Here is a 20,687-nt window from a genome sequence, read left to right as displayed (position 1 = left end):
CTATTTAAAATATGCAGTCGTTAAGATCAGTTACTATGTGTGAGGATTAAAACGTACAAAATCTGTTTGTCTTTTAAGAAGGCTAAAAAGGGTGATTAAGGAATTACGGTGTGACAAGCTTTACTTTTAGTAGTAGTATAAAATCAGTTAAAAATGACAATAAAAAATAGAAATTATACGACATCTAGAGAAGTGTAAGAGGACTGTCCAGAAACTCAATGAAATCAATAGAAACCTTTCCACTGATTTGATTCATCCCATAACAGCAAAGTAGTACAACTTACATAGATTAAAAGGACATCTCTTCCATTTATCAGTATTGTTTCAAAGTAGCAACAGAACAATAGATAAAAATATTTTTGTCACTCTGTGTGTAAGCAGTTTTATGTCAATGTAAATGTGAGTCCACACCAGCAGGACGTAGAAAAGAGGATAGTTGCTGAGAAAGGGAGTACGAAATAATAGTGCAGTAGGTAAGGGAAAAAGAAGGTAAGGGGCTGTAAATGATGTTAGTGGGCTAATGGAGGGGCCAGGGTCCAAGAAGAGAGATGAACAGGAAAAGTGTGCTCAAGTGAGGTGTAGGGTGATTTTAAAAGACTTTGTGCAAATGAAATTAGCAAGTAGGAGCTAAGCCTGAGATTGTCACTGAAAAAGTTGGTACCTATGGTTTCAATCTAGCTGGGAAGTATTACGTTTACAGTTCTACCTGTGTCATTTTGGAAACAAGCAAACACACACACACAAAGATTCATTAGGCTTACAGAAAGGGTGACTTGTTAGGCCACAGGTGAGTGGCTTAGGACTTGGATTCTCATGCCTCTCTTCAGGCATGTTAGCTGATGACTGTTTAGCACAGATACAGAAACTTTTTTTTCTTTTATCACAGTGAAAACAGGACACATTGAGATCAAACCCAGCATGTTTCAAACAGACTAAGTACAAGTTTTCTTAATGATTTTAAAAAATAAAGCAATTTCTTTAAGAGCAATTGAGCTAATGAAAACCATTTTCCTACAGGTGTGTCTCTTAATTTTCCACTACTGCCAGCTTCCTCCTGTGTCTTCAGTGGTGGTTACCCTGCAGATGTGAGTGGCTGGCTGAGAAAGACATGCTGCTGGGCCAGGCAGCAGCTGCCTGGAAAGGTACAGCGGTGATTTTTCCTTCTCTCAGGGTATCAGTTTATCTCCCATACATACCACCAACTGGAATGAAATTTAAACTATGATCACCTTTGAAATATCTATCCCACTTACAAAATTTATTGAAATTGTCCAGTAGGTCACAAAGTTACTGGGCAGAATGATGGAGCGACAAAGGTAATGGCCAAGTGAGTTGTTTGTTTACTTACATAGCCTCCTTTAAAAAAAAAAACAACTTAGAACATTAAAAATTAAAACATTTTAGCCATGATGATAATCCTAGGGGTATGATATGGCACAGTAATATGATCATATGATATGACTTGTCATGTTGTCATAATGCATGCACTTACATTACTGGTGAGATGAGAACACACTGTGTAAGTACAGACACTAGATTTTGTAACACAGAATAGAAAATATTTTCATTTTCAAATAAAGGATATTCTCTGAAGCATTTAGAAACTTTTCTGAAGCAAATTTTTTATGGATTTTTCTTAAACCTGGCAATTTTTGTTTTCATGGTAAATTGCACTAAACCCTGTAGAGATCAGCAATATGTTTTGTTTCACTGAATAGTGAAGTACTTTACTGATGAAAATCTGGTTTGTGAATTATTTGTGACAAATTTGTGAGAGATTAGAGTACATCCATCCTTTATTATTATAACAATTTAAATATTTGTTTAGAAATTGGTAAAAGTAATTACAATTTATTAAATACTTAGATTAGTAGATGGTGTTTAGTTTATCTGCAGTTATTTTAAGTTAATGTCTTCTATGTCCTTTAAAGATTATGTGGCAGTACAGATGTTTGTCATCTTGTTCCCTTCTGGGTTAGGCGGCACTCTGGAAAGGGGGGAGATTGTGCCTTTCTTGAGAATGCACGAGCAAAGAGACTTAGAGAGGTGCAGGATAAAAAAGGAGAATGAGGAAAGGAAAATAAAAAGACCAGAGTGAGCAGAAATTCTAGAAAGTGCTGAGAAAAGCAGGGAAGAGAACTGCTATTCAAGTCTGAGAGGGGAAGGAAAGAAAATGTTTGGGCTTGGGGAGAGGACTCTGCAAACCTGTGGAGCTGCTGGACTGAGACTGTACATGGGACAAGCAGACCTGCTGACTCACAGCAGCATGAGCCAGGGATGTTCATCTACACCTTTTCTGTTCTGTCTCACTTTGGTTGCTCCATGAATTTTATTTTTTTTGGGGGGGGGGGGGGGTAAAATCTGATCTTTAGGGTTTAAAAATTTTCCAGGAGTGTTGGTAGTGCTTGCTTTAAGGAAAAAGTAGAAGCAGATCCAGCTCAAAGATCTGCCTAAGTGGCATACATTGTGCAGATAGAAGTACTGGTACAGTACTGATAGAGAACAAAGTTGGAGAAGCCAAAATTAAAGTAATATTTCAAGAAGAACATATCTGATGATACAAAAGGTCAGAAAAGTCAAATAAAACGGGGGCCCTGATGACAGTCTTGACAGGTGTATTTCCTGAGAGCAGTCAAATGCAAAAGCATGTGCTGCATGGAACTGTAAGAAAGATGCTCTACCAGTCTTTAAGATTATGCTTACTGAGATTAGGTATGGAACAAATCTTTTTCCTTCTCTTCATTAAAAAAAACAACCAAACAAAAAGATTAACCAAACAAGACTGCTGACCCAACAGAGTCTGAGGAAGCTTCTGGATATTTCTCATGTTTCTTATGCAGGAATGTCTCTAATAATATGAAGATATTCTATTAATAATGTTATTAGTAATAATAATTAGTAATTCAGAATTCCCTTCGGTGAATTCAGTAAGTGATCTCAATATACTGTGTCAGTGGACCTCCTTTAAGAAGAAAATTGCTGCACCTTCCAAGTTACAATATTATTGAGAGCAGGCTGATACTGTTGTTGAGTCAAGTTGATCTCTGGCTAGCACAGCAGAGCCAATAATTTTTTTAACAGGAATATCACAGGCTTCCCACATGTCACACCTTCAAGCTGCAGGAGGCTTGAGTCACTTACTCAAAATATTTTCCCAAACTTTAAGCATCAGGGTGTTGCTTCTTACAGAATGGTAGGTTTTTATTGTTCACTTTTCTAGTATTTCATTATTACAGTTGCTTCAGAGCTAATGTTTACTGCCAGTAGCCAAGGAATTGTGGTAGAGCTCAATGTATCACTTTTTCCTCTTAAAGCACTACTTAGAGGTTGAAGGCTGTAACAACAGTCAGACAGGTCAGCAATTTAGCTGTGAAGGCAAGACCTGTGTCTTTGTGGAAATTCAGAGCTGGTGCTGCCACCTCCAAGTAGTGGCAGGAAGCAGAGGAATGAGGAAGACTCCAAAATAATTTACATGTAAAATACTGAGTATTCCCGAGCCACAGAAATTCACCTCTGCTAGTATTACAGTTACTCCCCACATGGGATGAAGACGTCGTGGTCTTTGAAACTTCTGGTTTCCAAGTGCAGTGCTTAGTTTCCTGAAGAGAATAAGCCTGAGCTATAAGTACAAATTAATCTCTGTGTATAAATTTGCAGGAGATAAATTTTCTACTGGAAACAAAACCAAATATAAAAAAGAAAAAAGAAAAAGAAAAAAAATAATTAAACCAGATTTCTGATTGTTGGTTATTTCCATATTTTTGTCATTTTAGTTTTTCTAAGTTACCATTTTGCACCCACTGACAACGTTGCAAACTGTCCCTAGGGTTTATGAATTTTTTTATACATTGCTTACTAAAGATTCTACAAGCTGAATTTGCCTGTTATGCAACCCTTTTGTTTCCAAAGTATTCCCTTATTCAGTTATGCAGTTAGTAGCGCCACTTTAAACATGACTGATTGCAACACCGTAAACAATTCTGTTGCTAAATCTCACAGAGAAATGGAATCCCATTTACTCTCTCCTAGCTGCAATTTCATAAGATTAGAAAGAAGGGGAAAAAAAAAACCCCAAACAAACCAACCCCAAAAAACCACAACACCAAATAACCCCAAGGTAATGAAGTTGTCTCTACTCTCCATGCCAAAAGTCCAGGGACACAACTAGGAATAAATAATTATAAAAATAATAATGATAATAATAATAAAAAAAAAATCTGTTGAGCCAGGCGTCCCACTTGTATGGTTGCCTTTTGAAAGGGAGCAGCATCTTTAGACTTTCTGTAGGTAAAAACCTTTCTTTGCTAGTTTACACATATATTTGAAACCAACCACTCAGTTTTGTTCCTTCTAACCCTTTTCATTTGTATCCTCCTGTGTGAGCTCCAACATAAACAAGACTCGTAAACAGCAGACTATAGATAAGCTTTCAAAATGTTATGTGGCATTTTACTTACATATCTGTCAAGTAAAAGGTTAGAATCTTCACTTTTTAAAGGAAAACATACCAATTAGCAGCAAGGCAAGGCTGTCTAGAGCATGAGGTTTTCAAAGTTTGACACGTCTGTAGATGCAACACAACCCATTTCTTTGTATGAAGGTCCCTTTCATTTTCCGATGGTGGGTGAGGATCCAGGGAGGGCCCCACCTCTAAGGAGTTTCCAGGTGCTCACAGGAATTACAAAATGAGGTTCTTTGCCTGATGTGTCCAGTATAGCTACAGCTGCATAATGGGGTAGCAGATGATTGCTTCACCTTGTTTGCCTACCAAACTGAGGACTTAATATTGGTTTCAGTGGCCTTAAGTGCCAAATAGGTTGTGAAACACTTCTATCCCCAGCGCGCAGGAAAATAAGGAAGACTTGAAGGCTTTCTTCCTGGCATGAGCTAGTGGGACTGCAGGTCACAGTGAAAGCTGGAGAGTGATGACAGCAGCCTGTGTGGGGCCACCAGTCCCTGTCCTGATGGGACATTGGCAGCCGGTGCTCAGGGACATGCAGGGCTTTGGCTTCATCCCCTCAACACATTGGCCATCTGAGATAAGCTGACCTGACAGTTGGCTGCCAGCACAGAGCAGTAGGAGTTTGTGCCCCCCTTAGAGCCAGGGGCAAGCAAGACAGGAAATTATATTTCGAAAAGCCATAATTCCCTTCTCTGTTTGCTTCTGGGATGGTGCTGCTATGCATCCCCCTTTCTGCAGGCAAACTGTTGTCTTACAGTCTTGTCATAAGTGATTAGTCAGAATCCAGTGCTATAAAAAACCCAGAACCAAATGTAATAACCAAGGTGCAAAATTAACATTTAAAAAATCCTATAACCTGCTGCAAAAACATCCTAAAATTAAAATATGAAATACTGTGTCCTTGAGACCACTAAAAATGCTTAATGGATTTATCTGTCTTTATGAAAGATTTAAAGAGGCTTGATTTTTTTAAAATTGCAATGTGTCCATGTCCTGGAAGTAAAGTGCTTTAAAGCAACTTGATGAGTACATAAAATCACGTGTAACTCTGGAAATCTAAAAGAAAAAGTACATGTTGTTGGATTACCTATGTAAAAAACAGAGAAAGAAAGAGAAACAGAAAAAAAAATCCATGCAAATGTAAATCCTAGTTAGTATTTCTATTGTTAAGTTTTATCTGTTAGGTGCCAAAACAGTTTTTAGTTTTATACAGGAAAGTGTATTCATGGCTGCTGCCCTGAGGAATTTATAGTGTCAATAAATTAACATAAATGAATTGCTACAATTTTCGTTTTATTATAATATCTTAAATAGTTAGCAGACTTAACAGCTTTACATACATCTAGAGATAACATCTGAATTGCAAATAAATCACTACAAAATATATGTTGCAGACAGTTTTTATTTAATGTGCACCGTCATTAAGTATTTAAATGGCTTACTTCTGCCATTTGCCTGTTCCACTAAATGTGTCCACTGTAGTGTGTAAAGGGGAGTGTACTATATTAAGACAGGTAATATTTTAAATTAAGATTTGGTTTACACTACAGGTGTTTAATTTGTATCTAATGAGTCAGTTACATTACTAAAAAAGGATAGTTATTTTAAATATATTTATTCAGATGTAGGGAATATATAATTGATTTTTATTCTTTTCTTTACTTCTGTATCTCTTAATAACTAGTTCCTGTTTAACATGTCGTAACTGCTATTAAACCTGAATTAAATGCTTTTTGGAGGATTGCTATTTAAAGTTTCACTGAAGAAGTAAAATTTACTTCTTAATTAACTATTTAATTTAAATGCTAAAATAAGGGTATTTAAACATCTCTGGGGCACAAGAACATGCCATTTTTTTGCAGTGAATGATGACCCAGCATCAGTTATATTCTCATTTCTGTAATGGCAAGGCCATACACCCTCATTGCACGGGAAACTCTGGCTGACAGGGTGCTGCAGTGCGACTACTCTGTAACGCTGGCTGCCACTTGACGTGTGAGAGCATGAAGTCTGTCTCAGGGTGTATCAGTCAAGTTCAGTATCTCACCCTTATCTGAAGGTGCTTAATGATTCAGGGTATTAAAAAGATTGAGTCATTTGTGAAGACTGTGGTTGACGATTTTGCTTTTTTGTCCTGGTAGAGCAGTCTGCCATAAATATAATTCATCTGGAGAAGGACCTGACACCTTTGGTGGACAGATCCGATACAGTGGAATGAAATCCCATGAGAAACAATGACCATTTCACACCTCGGTAAGTTTCTGCTTTAGGTGCAAAGCTTTTCTTTTTGCTTAGCTTGCTTTAATGGAAATGTATAGGAAAATTTATATGTAGGAAACTTTAATTTATTAAGACAAAACACTGTTAAAACTTTTTCTCTTTGAAGCAAGGATGACAGAACAAAATTAAAATAGATTAATTTTTACTGCTTGGTACATTAAAATTAGATGTTGTTTTGCTGTAGTGATGAATGTCTGTCAAAATCCTGTATGTCAGAGAAGAAAAGACCACATATGACCAAAAGAAAGATAAAGTCACTTATAATACATGGTGTCAGGGACCTAAGCTGTATGAAATATATTATGTCACTAAAATGTCTGAATTGAGACATTATTAAGCTCTTATTACAAGACATAATCATACAGAAAGCTGCTGAAGAAGTGCATTTTAAATTGCTTTGCTATATTCTTCTCTAAGAGAATGTGGCATTCCTGATCATTGTCTCTCATCTTTAAAGTCTGTAGTCATGTTAGTACAACATCCACTTCTTCAGCAGACGTAAATTGTCTTTACAGTGTTATGACTGTAATCCTCATCCTGCTCTCTTGCAGAACTTTGCCAAGTAGCTACTTGTTGAGTTTTCCTACTAAAGGATCTTCAAATCACAGCCAGATTTTAGCCTTTACCTACATGATCATCTTGTTTACATTTGGCCCAACGTGATGCAAAAATCGAAGAAGTCCCCAAGGAAGTGAAGTTATAGAGAAACACATGTAGTTAATTAATGAACTTTAAATCACAACTTCTTTCAGGTTTTTTGTTTGGTTGGTGGTTTTTTTTAAATCAATAAGTGAGGAGAATTCTAAATTTTAGCTTGTGACCATTCTTAAGCATTTCATATAACAAGCTCTTTCGTTTACAGACTTTATGGGAGAGAGTTCATAAACAGGGGCCATTGTTTTTTGTCTTGTAGTAAACAGCAACTGTCTCAAACAGTACCCTGGGAATTGGGCCCAAATCTCTGAAAAGCCACTTATCATAAGTAAGTGCATAAAAGAAAAATTGTAAAAAATACAGAGTAGATTCACAGGAGGATTTTGAAAGACCTCAAAGAGACCAAATTGTTGTCTATGCTGTCAAGCTCAAGGAGTTTAAAATAAATAATACAGAGTTACAGCTGGCAGAACTAAGCAATACATCACTAAATATCCACATATACAAAGTGTATAGCCTCTACTAAGAAACTAAAGTTCATTTGCAGATTAATATTTAATCTCTTTATTCTGTTTGGTGAAAGTATTCTTTTTCAGTGTGCTCATTTAGAGTTGAAGGTGTGGGTTCTCTCTGGCAGATTCTAATCCATATATTCTTCTTACAGTCAGCAGACCAAAAAGAAATACAACGTTTATTGTTCACACTTGATCACATGAAGGATTAATAAACAGAGTTAGGCAAATGCTAATACTTTTGGGGGACTTTCTGTTGTACATGACTGGCATGAATTTATAATTATTAAATCACTTCATGATCAGCTATAGTATAATCAAGGCCTAACTCTTACCCTGCTTAACAGAACAAATTCTCATTGGGTTTCACAGGCCTTTTCTGGTATTAAGCATGTTTAAGCAATTAATTAGGAAGAAAACAATGATAAAAGCATGTGCTTTTTCCCTTCTGTGGGGTAAATAGCAGGTGTCAAGACTAACAGTAATGCAGCTAACATTTCTAATGTACCAGGACAATTGTTGGGAGTGTTGACCTGCAGAATAAACAAGTATTGAGATTTTATAATCCTTTCTAAATGCCGCAGCACTGAAAATCACACAGAGACAAAATTGGAATGTTAAATTGAAAGATGCTATGTTCCACAGCAACAAGGAAACCGAGACCCATGAGGGAAGGACTAGTGGTGACTATTGGCAGATCCTAAACAAAGGCATATACCTTTAAAGTAAAAATATCAGAATCTCTTTACATCGTTGCTTCTGTCCATACAACACTTTTTTGGAAAAGCATAAATGAAAATTCAGTTCCAGCTATATTTTGAGTAATTTGCATTGAATAAATGTGTTCAATTTGTTAGAAAGGGAGTCCAGGAGACAGATAACCCAATTCAAACATGGGGAATTATCTTCATCCTTCTGAAATTAGATAGAATTTTGCCATTGATTACCATGGCAGCAAAAGTACACACTGTGATACTGAAAATATGGGGTGGTTATGTCTAGTTCTTAAAATAGTTGAGTACAACAATGATTTAGTTTGCAATCAATAATTTATAAGATTTTTACCATACCAGCCAGAGTAAAACTACCTCAGTAAAAGGTAATGCAAACTATTTAAAATTAAGTATGTAAGTATACTTGGCTGCTACACTGAAATATTGCTCTAATTTGGTTCAGAGATATGCTGAAAAAGTAGCCTTTTCCAATGGGTTTTGATTTGATTTATTTATTTTTTCCTAAATAAGGTACTTTCAATCAAAATATTTAGACGATTTATCAACACTGACTCACTAGCACCACAAAGTGGAGAGTAGAGTCTCTGGTATATTTTTACTACCTGACATTAACAGGTGTGATCAAATTTTAACAAATGTGTTTTAACTGTAGATGTAAACATTTCTAGCATTGTTGCTGTGTTTCAAAGAAAGAATAGTAAGCAAACTTCTATCAGCATTGTTAGAACAGATAGATGGGTGGCATGCACTACAGTCTATGTCTCCAGATGCATGGAGTGTATGTCACAAATAATGTGAAAGCATGTTTGGATTTAGGCAGCTAGTGATCAGTGTAACGTGTTGAGCTCTCAAGCAGATTAATTTCTATATCACTTGATGATGACACATTTTTATCTCTTTTGCTGTTTCAATTACTTTGATAAATTGGGAAGGGGGATTGTTTTCCCACAGTAGCACCAGATACAGAATTTTTAAGTGGATTTTTTTTTCTCACTTAACTCATATACATGTTACAGTTTAAGAAGCATACTGCTAATTAATCAAGTTAATTACACATCAAGATGCAAACCTTGTGTGGCCAGGCTTTTTTAATATTTTTTTTTATTTCATCTATTATTTTTTTTCATAGCTAAGCTAAAAGAAATGGATTACATATACCACATTTGCTTTAGAAAGAGTTACTGATCTGCTGCTGCAAGTTTTTGCTTCCATGTCTCACTGTTTCTGCCAATGAAACTGAAAACAGGTTGCCCTGAGATGCTTCTGGCAATGTATCATCATCATCAGTAAAGACTTACAGATGTTAATTTAACTGACAATAGATTATAGAATCTCATTGCCTAATAGATGAATTATGGTAAAGTTTTATGTGATAAAAAGCTGAAATGCCCCTTGCCTGAGGGAACTCCTAGGAATAAAAGGTTCAGTTGTGTCTGTGGCTTTTTTTGTCTTTCCCGACTTCTCTTTTTTCCTTTTTCGTTTCTCTCTTTTTTATTTTTTTGGAGAGAGAAGAGAGATCAAACTGCTGCCGTAAAATTTCCCCAACACTTTTAATTGATATAAGCCTTGCTTATGATTTCTTTCCACAGTCTGCTTTCCTCTTTTTTGTTTTACAGATTTAGGTATGCCTGCCTTTTTTTGCAGTAGGAGCTGTTTGGTTGAAAGGCAGCATATTTATTTCGGAATTAACTATGGCTCAAGCCTCTTTTGAGAGTCACAGAGCTCATAGCATGCTGTCAGGGGTCTTGTCTTAATGAGAATCAAAAGTATGCTTTAGCCCCTGATAAAGTCCAAGCTGTGGCTTAAATATGTATCAGCTGGTTGTGGTCAGCCTTCAAAGGCAAGGCAATCTGGTGAGGGAATCAAATTTGTCAAGTATATCTGACTCAAGCATAGTAACCACTACTTCTTTTCCTTTGCTTGAGTATAAATCTGGAGGAAAAGAGAATTGGAAACATTTCTGTTGTTCACGTAGTCTGAATATATTTAAATGCTACTTCGTATGTTTATTTACAGTGTGGTGCAAGATAACAAAGTAAATTTCATAATTACTATTTCTTCAATGTCATTTGCTAGACCTGCAACTTCACAAATGCCTTGTATTTTCAAAAACAAGACTTGCCCCAAAGCACTCATAACCAAATTTGCACAGAACACATAAAGAGACCTGAAAGAAGAAAGTGTGGTTGGTTGGCACGATGAAGCAGAGGGGGTATCTTAGGCACTGAAAACAGTTTTGGGAATAGAAATTGGAAGTCATGCATGAGATATGGATACTCACAGTAGGCAGAACTGCATCTGAGCCAGGAAAGTAAGGACTCAGTCCAGTGGTAGGCTAAGGCAGACTCTTGCAAAGCCTTAAAATTGCAGAGGAGAAATTCGACCTGGTACTGTAATGAGATGGAAAACCACCTGAGAGACTGAGACATGACTTGACATGATCAGAGTAGTGAACAAGAAAGATAACCTTGGCTGCAGTGTTTGGAGTGGACTGGAGAAGGGAGATTACAGGGAAGAAGGTTACACTGGCTAAGAGGTCACAGCAGGTTAGAGATAATGAAGGCATGAAGCAGGGAGGAAAAAAAGATGAATAACTGAAGATGCTGTAGATGGTGAAAAGGTATGATTTGGCCAAGGAGACAAAATTTGGATATTTGAAAGTTGATGGTTATGTAAAAAAAAATTATTCAAGACTTTTGCTGTATTTATGTACTATTCTATTGGCATGCTGCAGCCAACTTGCTGTAGTAAAAGTCACAAAGCTATCTAGACCATCTATATCTTTATCTGTTTCTACACATTCACATGTATTGATAGGTAACTATTTTTGTATTTTGACCATAGAGCAGCAATATGGAAATCAGGTGACACAGGTGTTTTTTTGGTGACTCTACCACTGACTGGCCCTGCGATCTTGGACAGGTTATTTCTGTTTGCTGTGCTACAGTTTCTTTGTCTGTAAAACAGTGAAAGCAGTTCTTTACTTTCTTTTGACATGTATAGATGGAAAAGAATAGATACTGTTCAGTGGACTTAGAATTCTCTGTAGAACTCAGTTAGAAGATGCCCGCAGGCCATCAGGCCGTCCCACATGGTCACCTTCACAACCACAACTGGGATGCGGTGGTCCCTTTATAGTAGCAGCATATCAGTTCCAGGTGTTGGAGGGGGTCCAAATGTGTTTGGGACTGTCCTGGTTTCATCTGGGATGGAGTTAATTGTCTTCTTATGAGCTAGTGCAGTGCTGTGTTTTGGCTCTGATGTGAGACTTTTCAGCTCCTCAGGCCTTGTTAGCAAAAAGGCTGGAGAGGCGCAAGGAACTGGGAGGGGACACAGACAGGTCAGCTGACCCAAAGTAGCCAAAGAGATATTCCCTACCATGGGACATTATGCCTGGTATATGTATCTGGGGTTGGCCGGGGCAGGCGGATCATTGCTCGGGGACTGGCTGGGCATCAGTCGGTGGGTGGTGAGCAGTTGCATTGCGTACCACATGCTCCTTTCTTCCTTTCCTTCTGGATGTTATTCTTTTCCTTCCCCTTTTCATTATAACTTGTTGTCATCATTGCTATTATTCTTTCATTTTTATTTTGATTCAATTATTAAATTGTTCTTATCTTAACCCTTGAGTTTTACATTCCTTTCCAACCCTCCTCCCCATCCCTCTGGGTGAGGGGGGAGTGAGTGAGCTGCTGTGTGGTACTTAACTACCAGCCAGGGTTAAATTTCGTCAGGGACCCACAGAGAAAGTTGAAAAAGACTGTGCCCAAGTAGGTAGTTTTGACTAGAGGTATAAGAACTCTGCTGTGTTTGAAGCCATCGTAATAAAAAAGTATTTGTGGACGCACTTCACCTAGCAGTTTTCTTTGGGGATTATGCATGGCTTTTGAAACATGTGCTATCAAAATACAGTGGCAGTGTTCTTTCCTGAGAATGCTCTATTCAACATGCCAAAGGACTTTTTAAAATATTGGTAAAATAAGACATAAAGCAGACAAAATAGTTGTTGGGAATTTCAGCTGGGAGTACCAATATATTTGGAGTGTCACAATTCTAGTTCAGAAAAACTGCAAACAAATGATTATGCCATAGAAGACAGGAAAAAAATCTAGCTGGTAGATTAGCCATAAGCCTAGAAAGCAAGAGCACCTCAGCAGTAAACAGAGACAGAATAGTGACTATAATTTTTGCTAAATCACAGTTAGACTGATGAGTAAAAAAAAAAAAAAGGGTGGAAGCTGGTAAAGGACACTCTTTCCTCTGAGACACTCTTGCCTTAATGGTCTTCTTTGTACTGCTAGTGCTGAAGCTAAGATCCCAAGAGGATGAGGAAGAAGTGGGAGGTCCTTCACCGTAGCACTGAAGGTGGTTATAGCTGCCAGTTATTCCCCAGCTGAAATTCTGAATTAGTCAGAATTCCTGTGGAGGTAATTTCTGTGGCTCATTCCTCCTGGTTTTCTTCCTGTAAGCTGTGGTTACAGAAACCTGCTTGCTGTGCAGGTTAGTCAATATTTAGGGAAAAGAAATAATTAAAGATTAATAGCATTTAAAACATTAACTGCAGATTAAAATAATGGACCAGTAAATCATATGTTTTATTTTTACTATAGGAAGGCATATTGTTGAAAAACAATGGAATAATTTTCATAGAGCAGAAAATTCTTAGAGGGATAAATTCAGGACGAGATCTTCCCAACATAGCAAAGGAATACATAATACAGAAAAAAAAATCTGACTAATATTTAAGATACACTTTTTAACTTTCTAAATTAAATTGTTGCCATTTGCTGCTGAGACAATTAGCAGGTGTCGGTTAGAAGACACAATAGATTATGTGCCCAATTACTTTCTCTTTTCAGACAACAGTTTGCAGTCACAGGAATGTGTGAGGAGGTTTAATCAAAGATTAGAACTTTTTAATTAAATAGGGCCGTATGTGACTAGTCATTTGACATTAATTACTGTTTTAGTTGGATTCCTTTTGATTTGTAAAAGGCCCTGAGCACTGCAAAAATTGTCACATCATAGGAACTGCTGATTATTAAAACAAAAAGTTTTCTTCAGCAGCCCATCATTCTCCTGCAAAAGATTCATAATTTCAAAAGTGAAACGGCTGCCTTAGAGGAGACCAGTGAGTTTTAAAAGCAAAAGAGCAGATGGTACTTCAACTGACTCCCTTTAGAAGGGACGGTCTGAAAGTGCTAAATTGTAATGATTGATAAGGTCTTCTGTCAATGCTCAGCAAAACTTTCAAGGGGCTGAACACCTGGCATGAGTTTCATTTGGAGTTTTAACTAGTTGACTACCCTTTGGGGTGTCTTAAAGCTAACTAGCATCACTGATATTAATAGAGGACATCAATCAAAATGAAACACTGTAGCAGAAACTGATCCGAGACTTCAAGTAATATTTTAATTTGTCGGCCTACAGAGAGGAGGGATAAATGTTAACAGTGTCCTTGTGTGATAGCTTTAAATTCAAGTCAACGGTGGCACCAGTGTTGGCAAGTCATTCTTTTGTGAGCTTTGCTTTTTCATATACTCCACTTATTCAGAGTAAACTGGGAATAGTGACAATGAAAATCCTTATCTGAATAGCCTGCAGAAAGAAAAGGGGGGAAAAAAAGAGACAGATGTAAAGACAGCAGGAATAATTCTTAGCTCATGTGAAGATTAGGGGTGAACTTCACACAAACACACAGTCATTTTGCCTTTTGTGGTGAACTTTTGGAGAGATTTGAGCTGGGGTAATATGTCTGTCTGAAGGTAAATTAAGAAAGCAAAATCCATCCCCAACCTGCAGCGCTACAGTGCAGCTTCTGCACATGGGACTCAGGTACATGCACCTGCAGCTCCTTTCTTAGCCTGCCAAAATGGTGTCATGTGCCAAGCTACTGGGTCTGTCTGCCACAGAGCTTGTTCTTGGGGATCATGGAATGCCTGATACTCAGGGTGGGCAATGAATATGTCATGGAGAAAGTTTGGAAATGTTTAAACCAGTGATAGTCAGATTGCCAGCAATGCTAAGTACAACTGTGGACCCTGTATGCCCCTGTTTTACCTCAGTCTAATCATATAGTAAGTATTAAATCAGCAAAGCAATTCAACCCCCAAATTAACAACGCACATTGTACTGAGAGTCTTTTGTGGGCTGAAGTATTGACATGGTAGAAAGAAATAATATTACTTGGAATTAGCTCATCTCCCATGAATTGATACCTGATTTACTTGCAAGTTAGCTGGTTCAGGCCATCAGCACAGGAGGTTAATCTGCAGTTTGAATAACAATTAAACAGGGTAAAGTTACTTGATGGAATACTGAAGTCCAGTCATTTAATTTCTCTGTAATTCAATTTCCTAACCATAGGAGATGGCAGTGCCTTTCTACTTCACTTAGTAGATGGTAGGACTTTGAAAAGGTATCTCTTACTGGCATTGGTACAGTGTCTGGGATGAACAGGTGCTCCTAAATACTGCTGTTATTTCTAGATTAAATTGTATTTATGCCTGTTTTTCTAGTTTAGCCTCCAGCCTGCTACAGTCTGGAAATCACTACGGAAACTGTGGTAGTAAATGTGGTATTTTGCAACTGGTCTTCATACCACATAGGTTAAATCCTTTTCTAAAAAATCTATGTCACGGTGTATTTCCTATAGGCTTGCAGCATCTCTTGAAATGGACAGAAGTGTTCACTCTATTCAGATAAAAAGTTTCTATTTAAAGTGAAAAAACCTATCAATTGTGTATGAAAACAAGCACTGAAGGAAATTTTAGTTCTAGAATGAATGGAAAAAGATATGCTTTATTATTTAAGAGATGTTTTTCAAGAAAAAAAAACCAACACTGAGAAGAAACACAAAATTATCATAGTATTTTGTATTCACTGCATCAGTTATTTCCCAAAGAAAGCCTATCAGTTAAAATGATGAATTTTAACCTTTACCGATTCTTCTAGAGAACATTCAATTTATATTCTTCAGGCACTTTGCTACTTGTTCACCATACTGATGCAAAATTATTGTTTTTGTAATATTTATAAAGATCTAGTTACAAGTTTTCAAGGACATATTTCATATTTTTTTTTAATCTAAACCGTCTAGTATAAGTTAAGATAGAAATGGAACAAAAAGGTAACATATGGTACAGTTATCTACTTTAATACATTAATATTTAAATACAGTATTATACTGAGTACAAGTCTGGTGGTCAATAGAAAATACAAAGGTCACGTTATCACAGAGTACAGAAAGCTTTAAGAGATGAATACCAATGGATAAACATTTCTGCATAGAATCCTTTCCTTTTTTTCATTGCTCCTATGAGATCAAATAATGTCCATATGAAATCAATGACTTCAAACTCCCTTTATGAAATCAATCCTGTAAACGTTGTTGGCAGTACTAAATTTGAAAAAACAAACAAACAAAAAACCCAAATGAGTTTGAATATAGGATGAAATCTGAGCTTTTCTTAATTTGTGTCTCAGATAATTTCTGTAGCCATGATGTCGGTTTTTCTTTAGGCACTCTGGGCTTCTGAGCATCATTCTTAAGAGAGCAGTAGTGTTACAAATTAGTACTGCAGCCTTCGACTACTGCTGCAGCGTCGCAGAGTTAGATGCTAACCTTGCTGTCTAGTGTAAGGGTGTGTTGGGCTGATAGGCCTGGGATACAAAGCTGCCAGCACATTTGAGGTGTGCTCAGAGGTGGTCAATAAGAGTGCCAGGAAAAAATGGGACATTTACTTGCCTGCTGTAAAGATCAGTTTCTTACTAAGGTTCAAAACTAAATTATTCAGAGATTTTTTTTCTTGTTTAATTTATTTCTATTTACTGTTCAAAATTATGTTTATATTGCTTCAAAATTAGTGGGCCATGTGGATTCCCTCTCTATGGGGGTTTGGAACATTCCTGGAGAGCATCTGGGCAAGCAGAGAGATAGGGAAGTTCTGGGGATTGCCAAGGGTGAGAGGAGTAGGAGGAGGCAGTGACAACTTTCCTAGTTGAAAGACTGTTGAAGCCTGGATTTTCTGTGTTTTCACTCTCCTTCTCCCTTGATCACTCTAGGGAAAAGATCTAGATGGGTCCATCTCAAAGATCTGACTGATTTGAGGTTCTGCCAAAGCTCTTGTAGATATTCCAGTATAGCTGAAATACTCAGAATGTGTTTCAGGCTTTGCTATGAGTAATGTCTATTTTATGAATTTTGAATCTAATGATCTAGACACCTACCAATTTAGTGCTGTCAAAAGTTCAGTGTTAATACGCATGGCCTCTGGCAATAGCTTAGTTATAGTGGGGATATTACCAGTGGAAACGTTAGTCACCTCCTAAGTGGTATCAGAGATTTGCAAATGTAATTGGTACAAAACCTTCACATGTGGATACCTAAATTGGTAGTTGTAGCCTAAGGATGAGCTCCAATGGAAACCTTGTGTGCCAGTGTAGGTTATTCACTGTGTCCTGGGAACTGAATTTTGCTGGATCAGGCACCTAAGAATGGAATATACAAATTTCAGAGCACTGAGCGGGGAGATTTCAAGATCAGTTAACTAGAAACGATAAAAATAGGTGTCTAAACACCCTTTCCCTTCCAATTTGAGAACCTAACTGAGATACAATTGCCTGGATGTGGCTGAACCTTATTTAGGAGTCTGCTTCGCCACACAGTATCTTGGTGGTTAGTGATTGCCACAGAAGCTGGAGATCTGGAATAAAACCATTTCTCCTATTTCATAAAGTACTGCACTGAGCAGAGAAGAGTCAGACTTTCATTCTAGTCTATACTCCTTCCATACTCTTGTCATCACCGTAAGTTTTTTTTACCTAATGGCAGCTTAATGTAAACTGGGTAGGGAAGCCAGTACCCAGTTCCCCCTTCTGTTGCGTACTTCAAGCACTGTGCTGTATTGTTCTGCAGCTGTTATATGTGAAAGTGGGATTCCTGCTTGACACTCACCTTTTGAATTCACTTCAAGCTCTTCTGGAGAAAAACTTTGATTCAGTTCTTTCCTAAAGTTAGTCTGTATTAAGTTTGAGAATGTGATTTAGAATGAACAGCAGTTGATTTGACTATCAATCATTTAAATATTTTTTAACAAAAGTTACTGTGCATTTTTTCTACATTTTATTATTGTGCAGTGGGAAAAAAACCCCAAACTATCTGTGACAATGACAAGTGCATAGATCCATTTTAAGCTTGGCTAACTGACACAGGAAATTTTCTGTATCTGTAAGTAGATAACCAGCAACTTATTCATCCACATTAAGAATGAACAAGCAAATGAAATAAAAATTTCCCTGCAGAATTAAAAAAAAGTTCTCAGTTTGACAGAGGGGATGAAACTATAAGACAGTAACATTGAACATAGTGATTTTCTACTGCATTTACCTCAGGCAATAGCACAGTGATATTTAAACAAGATAGTAATTATATGAAAGATGTCAAATAAAAAACATTAAAAATTCAAATTTATATAAGAATTTGTGAAAAGAAAGAGATGTGTTTGTTCTCCTAATTTACATAAGTAGCTAACACAAATCCAAAGACAATTTTTTTCAAGATGTCATAAGAGTTGTGGGTTTAACTGGTATGTCTTGGGTAAAAATTGAGAGTTCTTAGATATAGATGTACATCAGTGTCTCCCGTTACATGTCAAAGTCAGTACACAGTAAGTCACTGTATTTCTAGGGAGATTTTTCGCCCTATATTTTTGCCAGCCTCGTAATTACTGAGAGGATGGCTGAAGAATGCCTTTTAATGCCTTGCATGTTCTACAGGGATGGTAGGTGAAGAATTGTGCCATAGGAACACACCCCCTGCATTTCAGTATAGGACAAGACTTCAGCTTTTCTAAAGTACCCCATCTAAGATGTTTATACTGCAGGGGACAGATGGCTTGGATTAATGGTTTCGCCCTGCAAATTCACCCCTGTTGTACTATACTGCTTCCTAGTGTAGACATACTTACTAATCCCTAAGTTTTCCATCCAGCTATTCTAAAATCATTAGATTTTCATGTATTGTTCATGGGATGCTACTGGTTTTGGATATTTTCTTAAAAAAATATATTTTTTTTCTTCCTTTCTTAACCTGCTAAATTGGTGTCAGGTACAATTGAAGAAATAGGATATCTCAGTGACATCCAGGCAGTGACATATCAGAGCTGCCACCTGTTTGCATGTCTGAGGAGGGTTTTTTTCCTCAGGGCAATCTCTATTGCAATTCAGATCATTGTCTGATAACATCTGAAAATACTTTGTGAATAAAACCAACAAGGGTTCATTCCTTAGAGAAAAACTTCTGTTAGAAGGAAAAATACTAAGATCCAGAAACCTCATCGATGGCAATTTATTGCTATTCCATTGATGACCTTGGCATAAATGTCATGAACTCCAGAGCATTGGGAGGCATCACCAGTTCAATGGAAGATTTTGATATGTGAAAAAATGGATTACCTGGATGACTGTATTGTAGGAGAATAGAAGATACTTGTGTCAAGTGCAGTATCATTATCTTAGAGAGCAATAAACTGTGAGCTAAATCAGATGGGAGTGAAAAAAAGAAGTCAGAGCTGGCTGTAATAGTCTATCAGGGAACAACACTCCCTCATGAAGCAGCTCCCTCAAAAGGCAATTACAGCCCTAGTGTGTATCAGGTAAAATTACTTCAGCAGAAACAGTAGAAACAGAGAAATAATAATGTCTTCGTACAAGGAACTCGTAAGTTTGAAGTTTTAGTTTGTATTGAAATCTTCCAAACTGCTGAAAATATTCCTCTGTTCTAAGACTAGCACATTTTGTAGGGCTCCCTTTTCTGAGAAGCAGATGACATGGTGTCTTGGGAGACTTGTCAGAAAAAAAGCTTTTTGGGTCTGGTTCATTTCTATCCTTTTACTTCTAAGTTTTTTGCCAATATTTAGATAGTGTCTCCTCCAAAGCTCCTGCTGATGTGAAAAAGAATGGAATTCTTGCAGAGGAAGTGAGACTAGCTATGACTGAGGTGATGCCTTGCAATAGATTAACTAGTAACTGCTAAACTTAAAGGCACATGTAAAGATTCTACAGTGTTGAAATAGAAAGACCAACATTCAAATTTAGATTAGTTTGAAGAAAACAACACTGAGTTTAATTTGGTGACATTTTTAATTTACACTATCTGAGAGAAAAAGTATTTGGAGAGATTGTGGGGGAAAAGGTGTTAACAAATGGGAAGTTTTAAGATCAAACATCCCATTGTTGAGATAGTGAAAACTTTGGTCTTCGATTCCTTTTGAGGAAGTGCAATCTCCCATGGAAATGCCAATGGAATTCCTCCATCAGGGTAAGAGGACTAAGAGGATAAATATTTGATCAGTAGATTGTTGAAGACAAATAAAAACTACAGGCCCTGTGCGTGAGTCAAAGCAATGATGAGGGAACCACTGATAGAAATAATCAGTATCCTGCTTTGCTTTCCAGCTGCTGGCCCTAATAATTTAAAACTGTGATTTTTATATATATATGCTGGTTACATGTTGGAGACAGCCACAAGAAATTAACTAGTGGTTAGTTTTTATGTCATTATTTGCGTATCTCTTTTCTCTTGGATCTTTGACCAGAAAAACCCTGTATGCCAACTATAAGTAACAAAATACATAGTCAAAAATACATGGTTGAGAATTAATTACCAAATTAGAGATCTTATTTTTCATTTGTAAACAAAAGGCTTGGAGTCAAGAAGAATGAGTGTGGGAATTCCAGTAATGAAGATGCGTATAGTAGGAGTGACAATTTCCACCTACATGGCCTTGTCAGCCCTGGTACATTTAGAATATGGCATAATTCAGAGCTCATAATAAGATTTTTTGCCTATAGGTCTCTGGTCTGTCTAGCTTCTAGCCAGTATCAGGAGGTTAGGAGGTAACTGTGATGCATGAGATGAGTCATTTGCTGCTGAGATTTTTGAACCAAGGCTACTCATTAACCACACATATTGTTGGCAGTCTAAACTGTTCCTGTATCACAACCCAGAACTCTAGGAGATGGGAACTTTCACCTTGCCTAGCA

At 37.1% G+C, this 20,687-nt stretch overlaps 1 long non-coding RNA gene across 1 annotated transcript in view; it reads left to right on the top strand.

Annotated features, from left to right (window-relative positions):
- LOC130145240 (uncharacterized) overlaps positions 1-20,687 on the top strand; it is a 76,496-nt gene that overhangs the window by 3,266 nt on the left and 52,543 nt on the right. The window contains exons 2-3 of the long non-coding RNA XR_008820423.1: positions 1,018-1,142; positions 6,604-6,715. This is a non-coding gene — a long non-coding RNA (uncharacterized LOC130145240). The remainder of the gene's footprint in view (positions 1-1,017; positions 1,143-6,603; positions 6,716-20,687) is intronic.

This window comes from Falco biarmicus, chromosome 2, assembly GCF_023638135.1.
Source record: "Falco biarmicus isolate bFalBia1 chromosome 2, bFalBia1.pri, whole genome shotgun sequence".
In the NCBI taxonomy this organism is placed as follows: domain Eukaryota; kingdom Metazoa; phylum Chordata; class Aves; order Falconiformes; family Falconidae; genus Falco; species Falco biarmicus.
The sequence above is the reverse complement of the archived record's forward strand: the minus strand, read 5'-3'. Positions and strand labels throughout refer to the sequence as shown.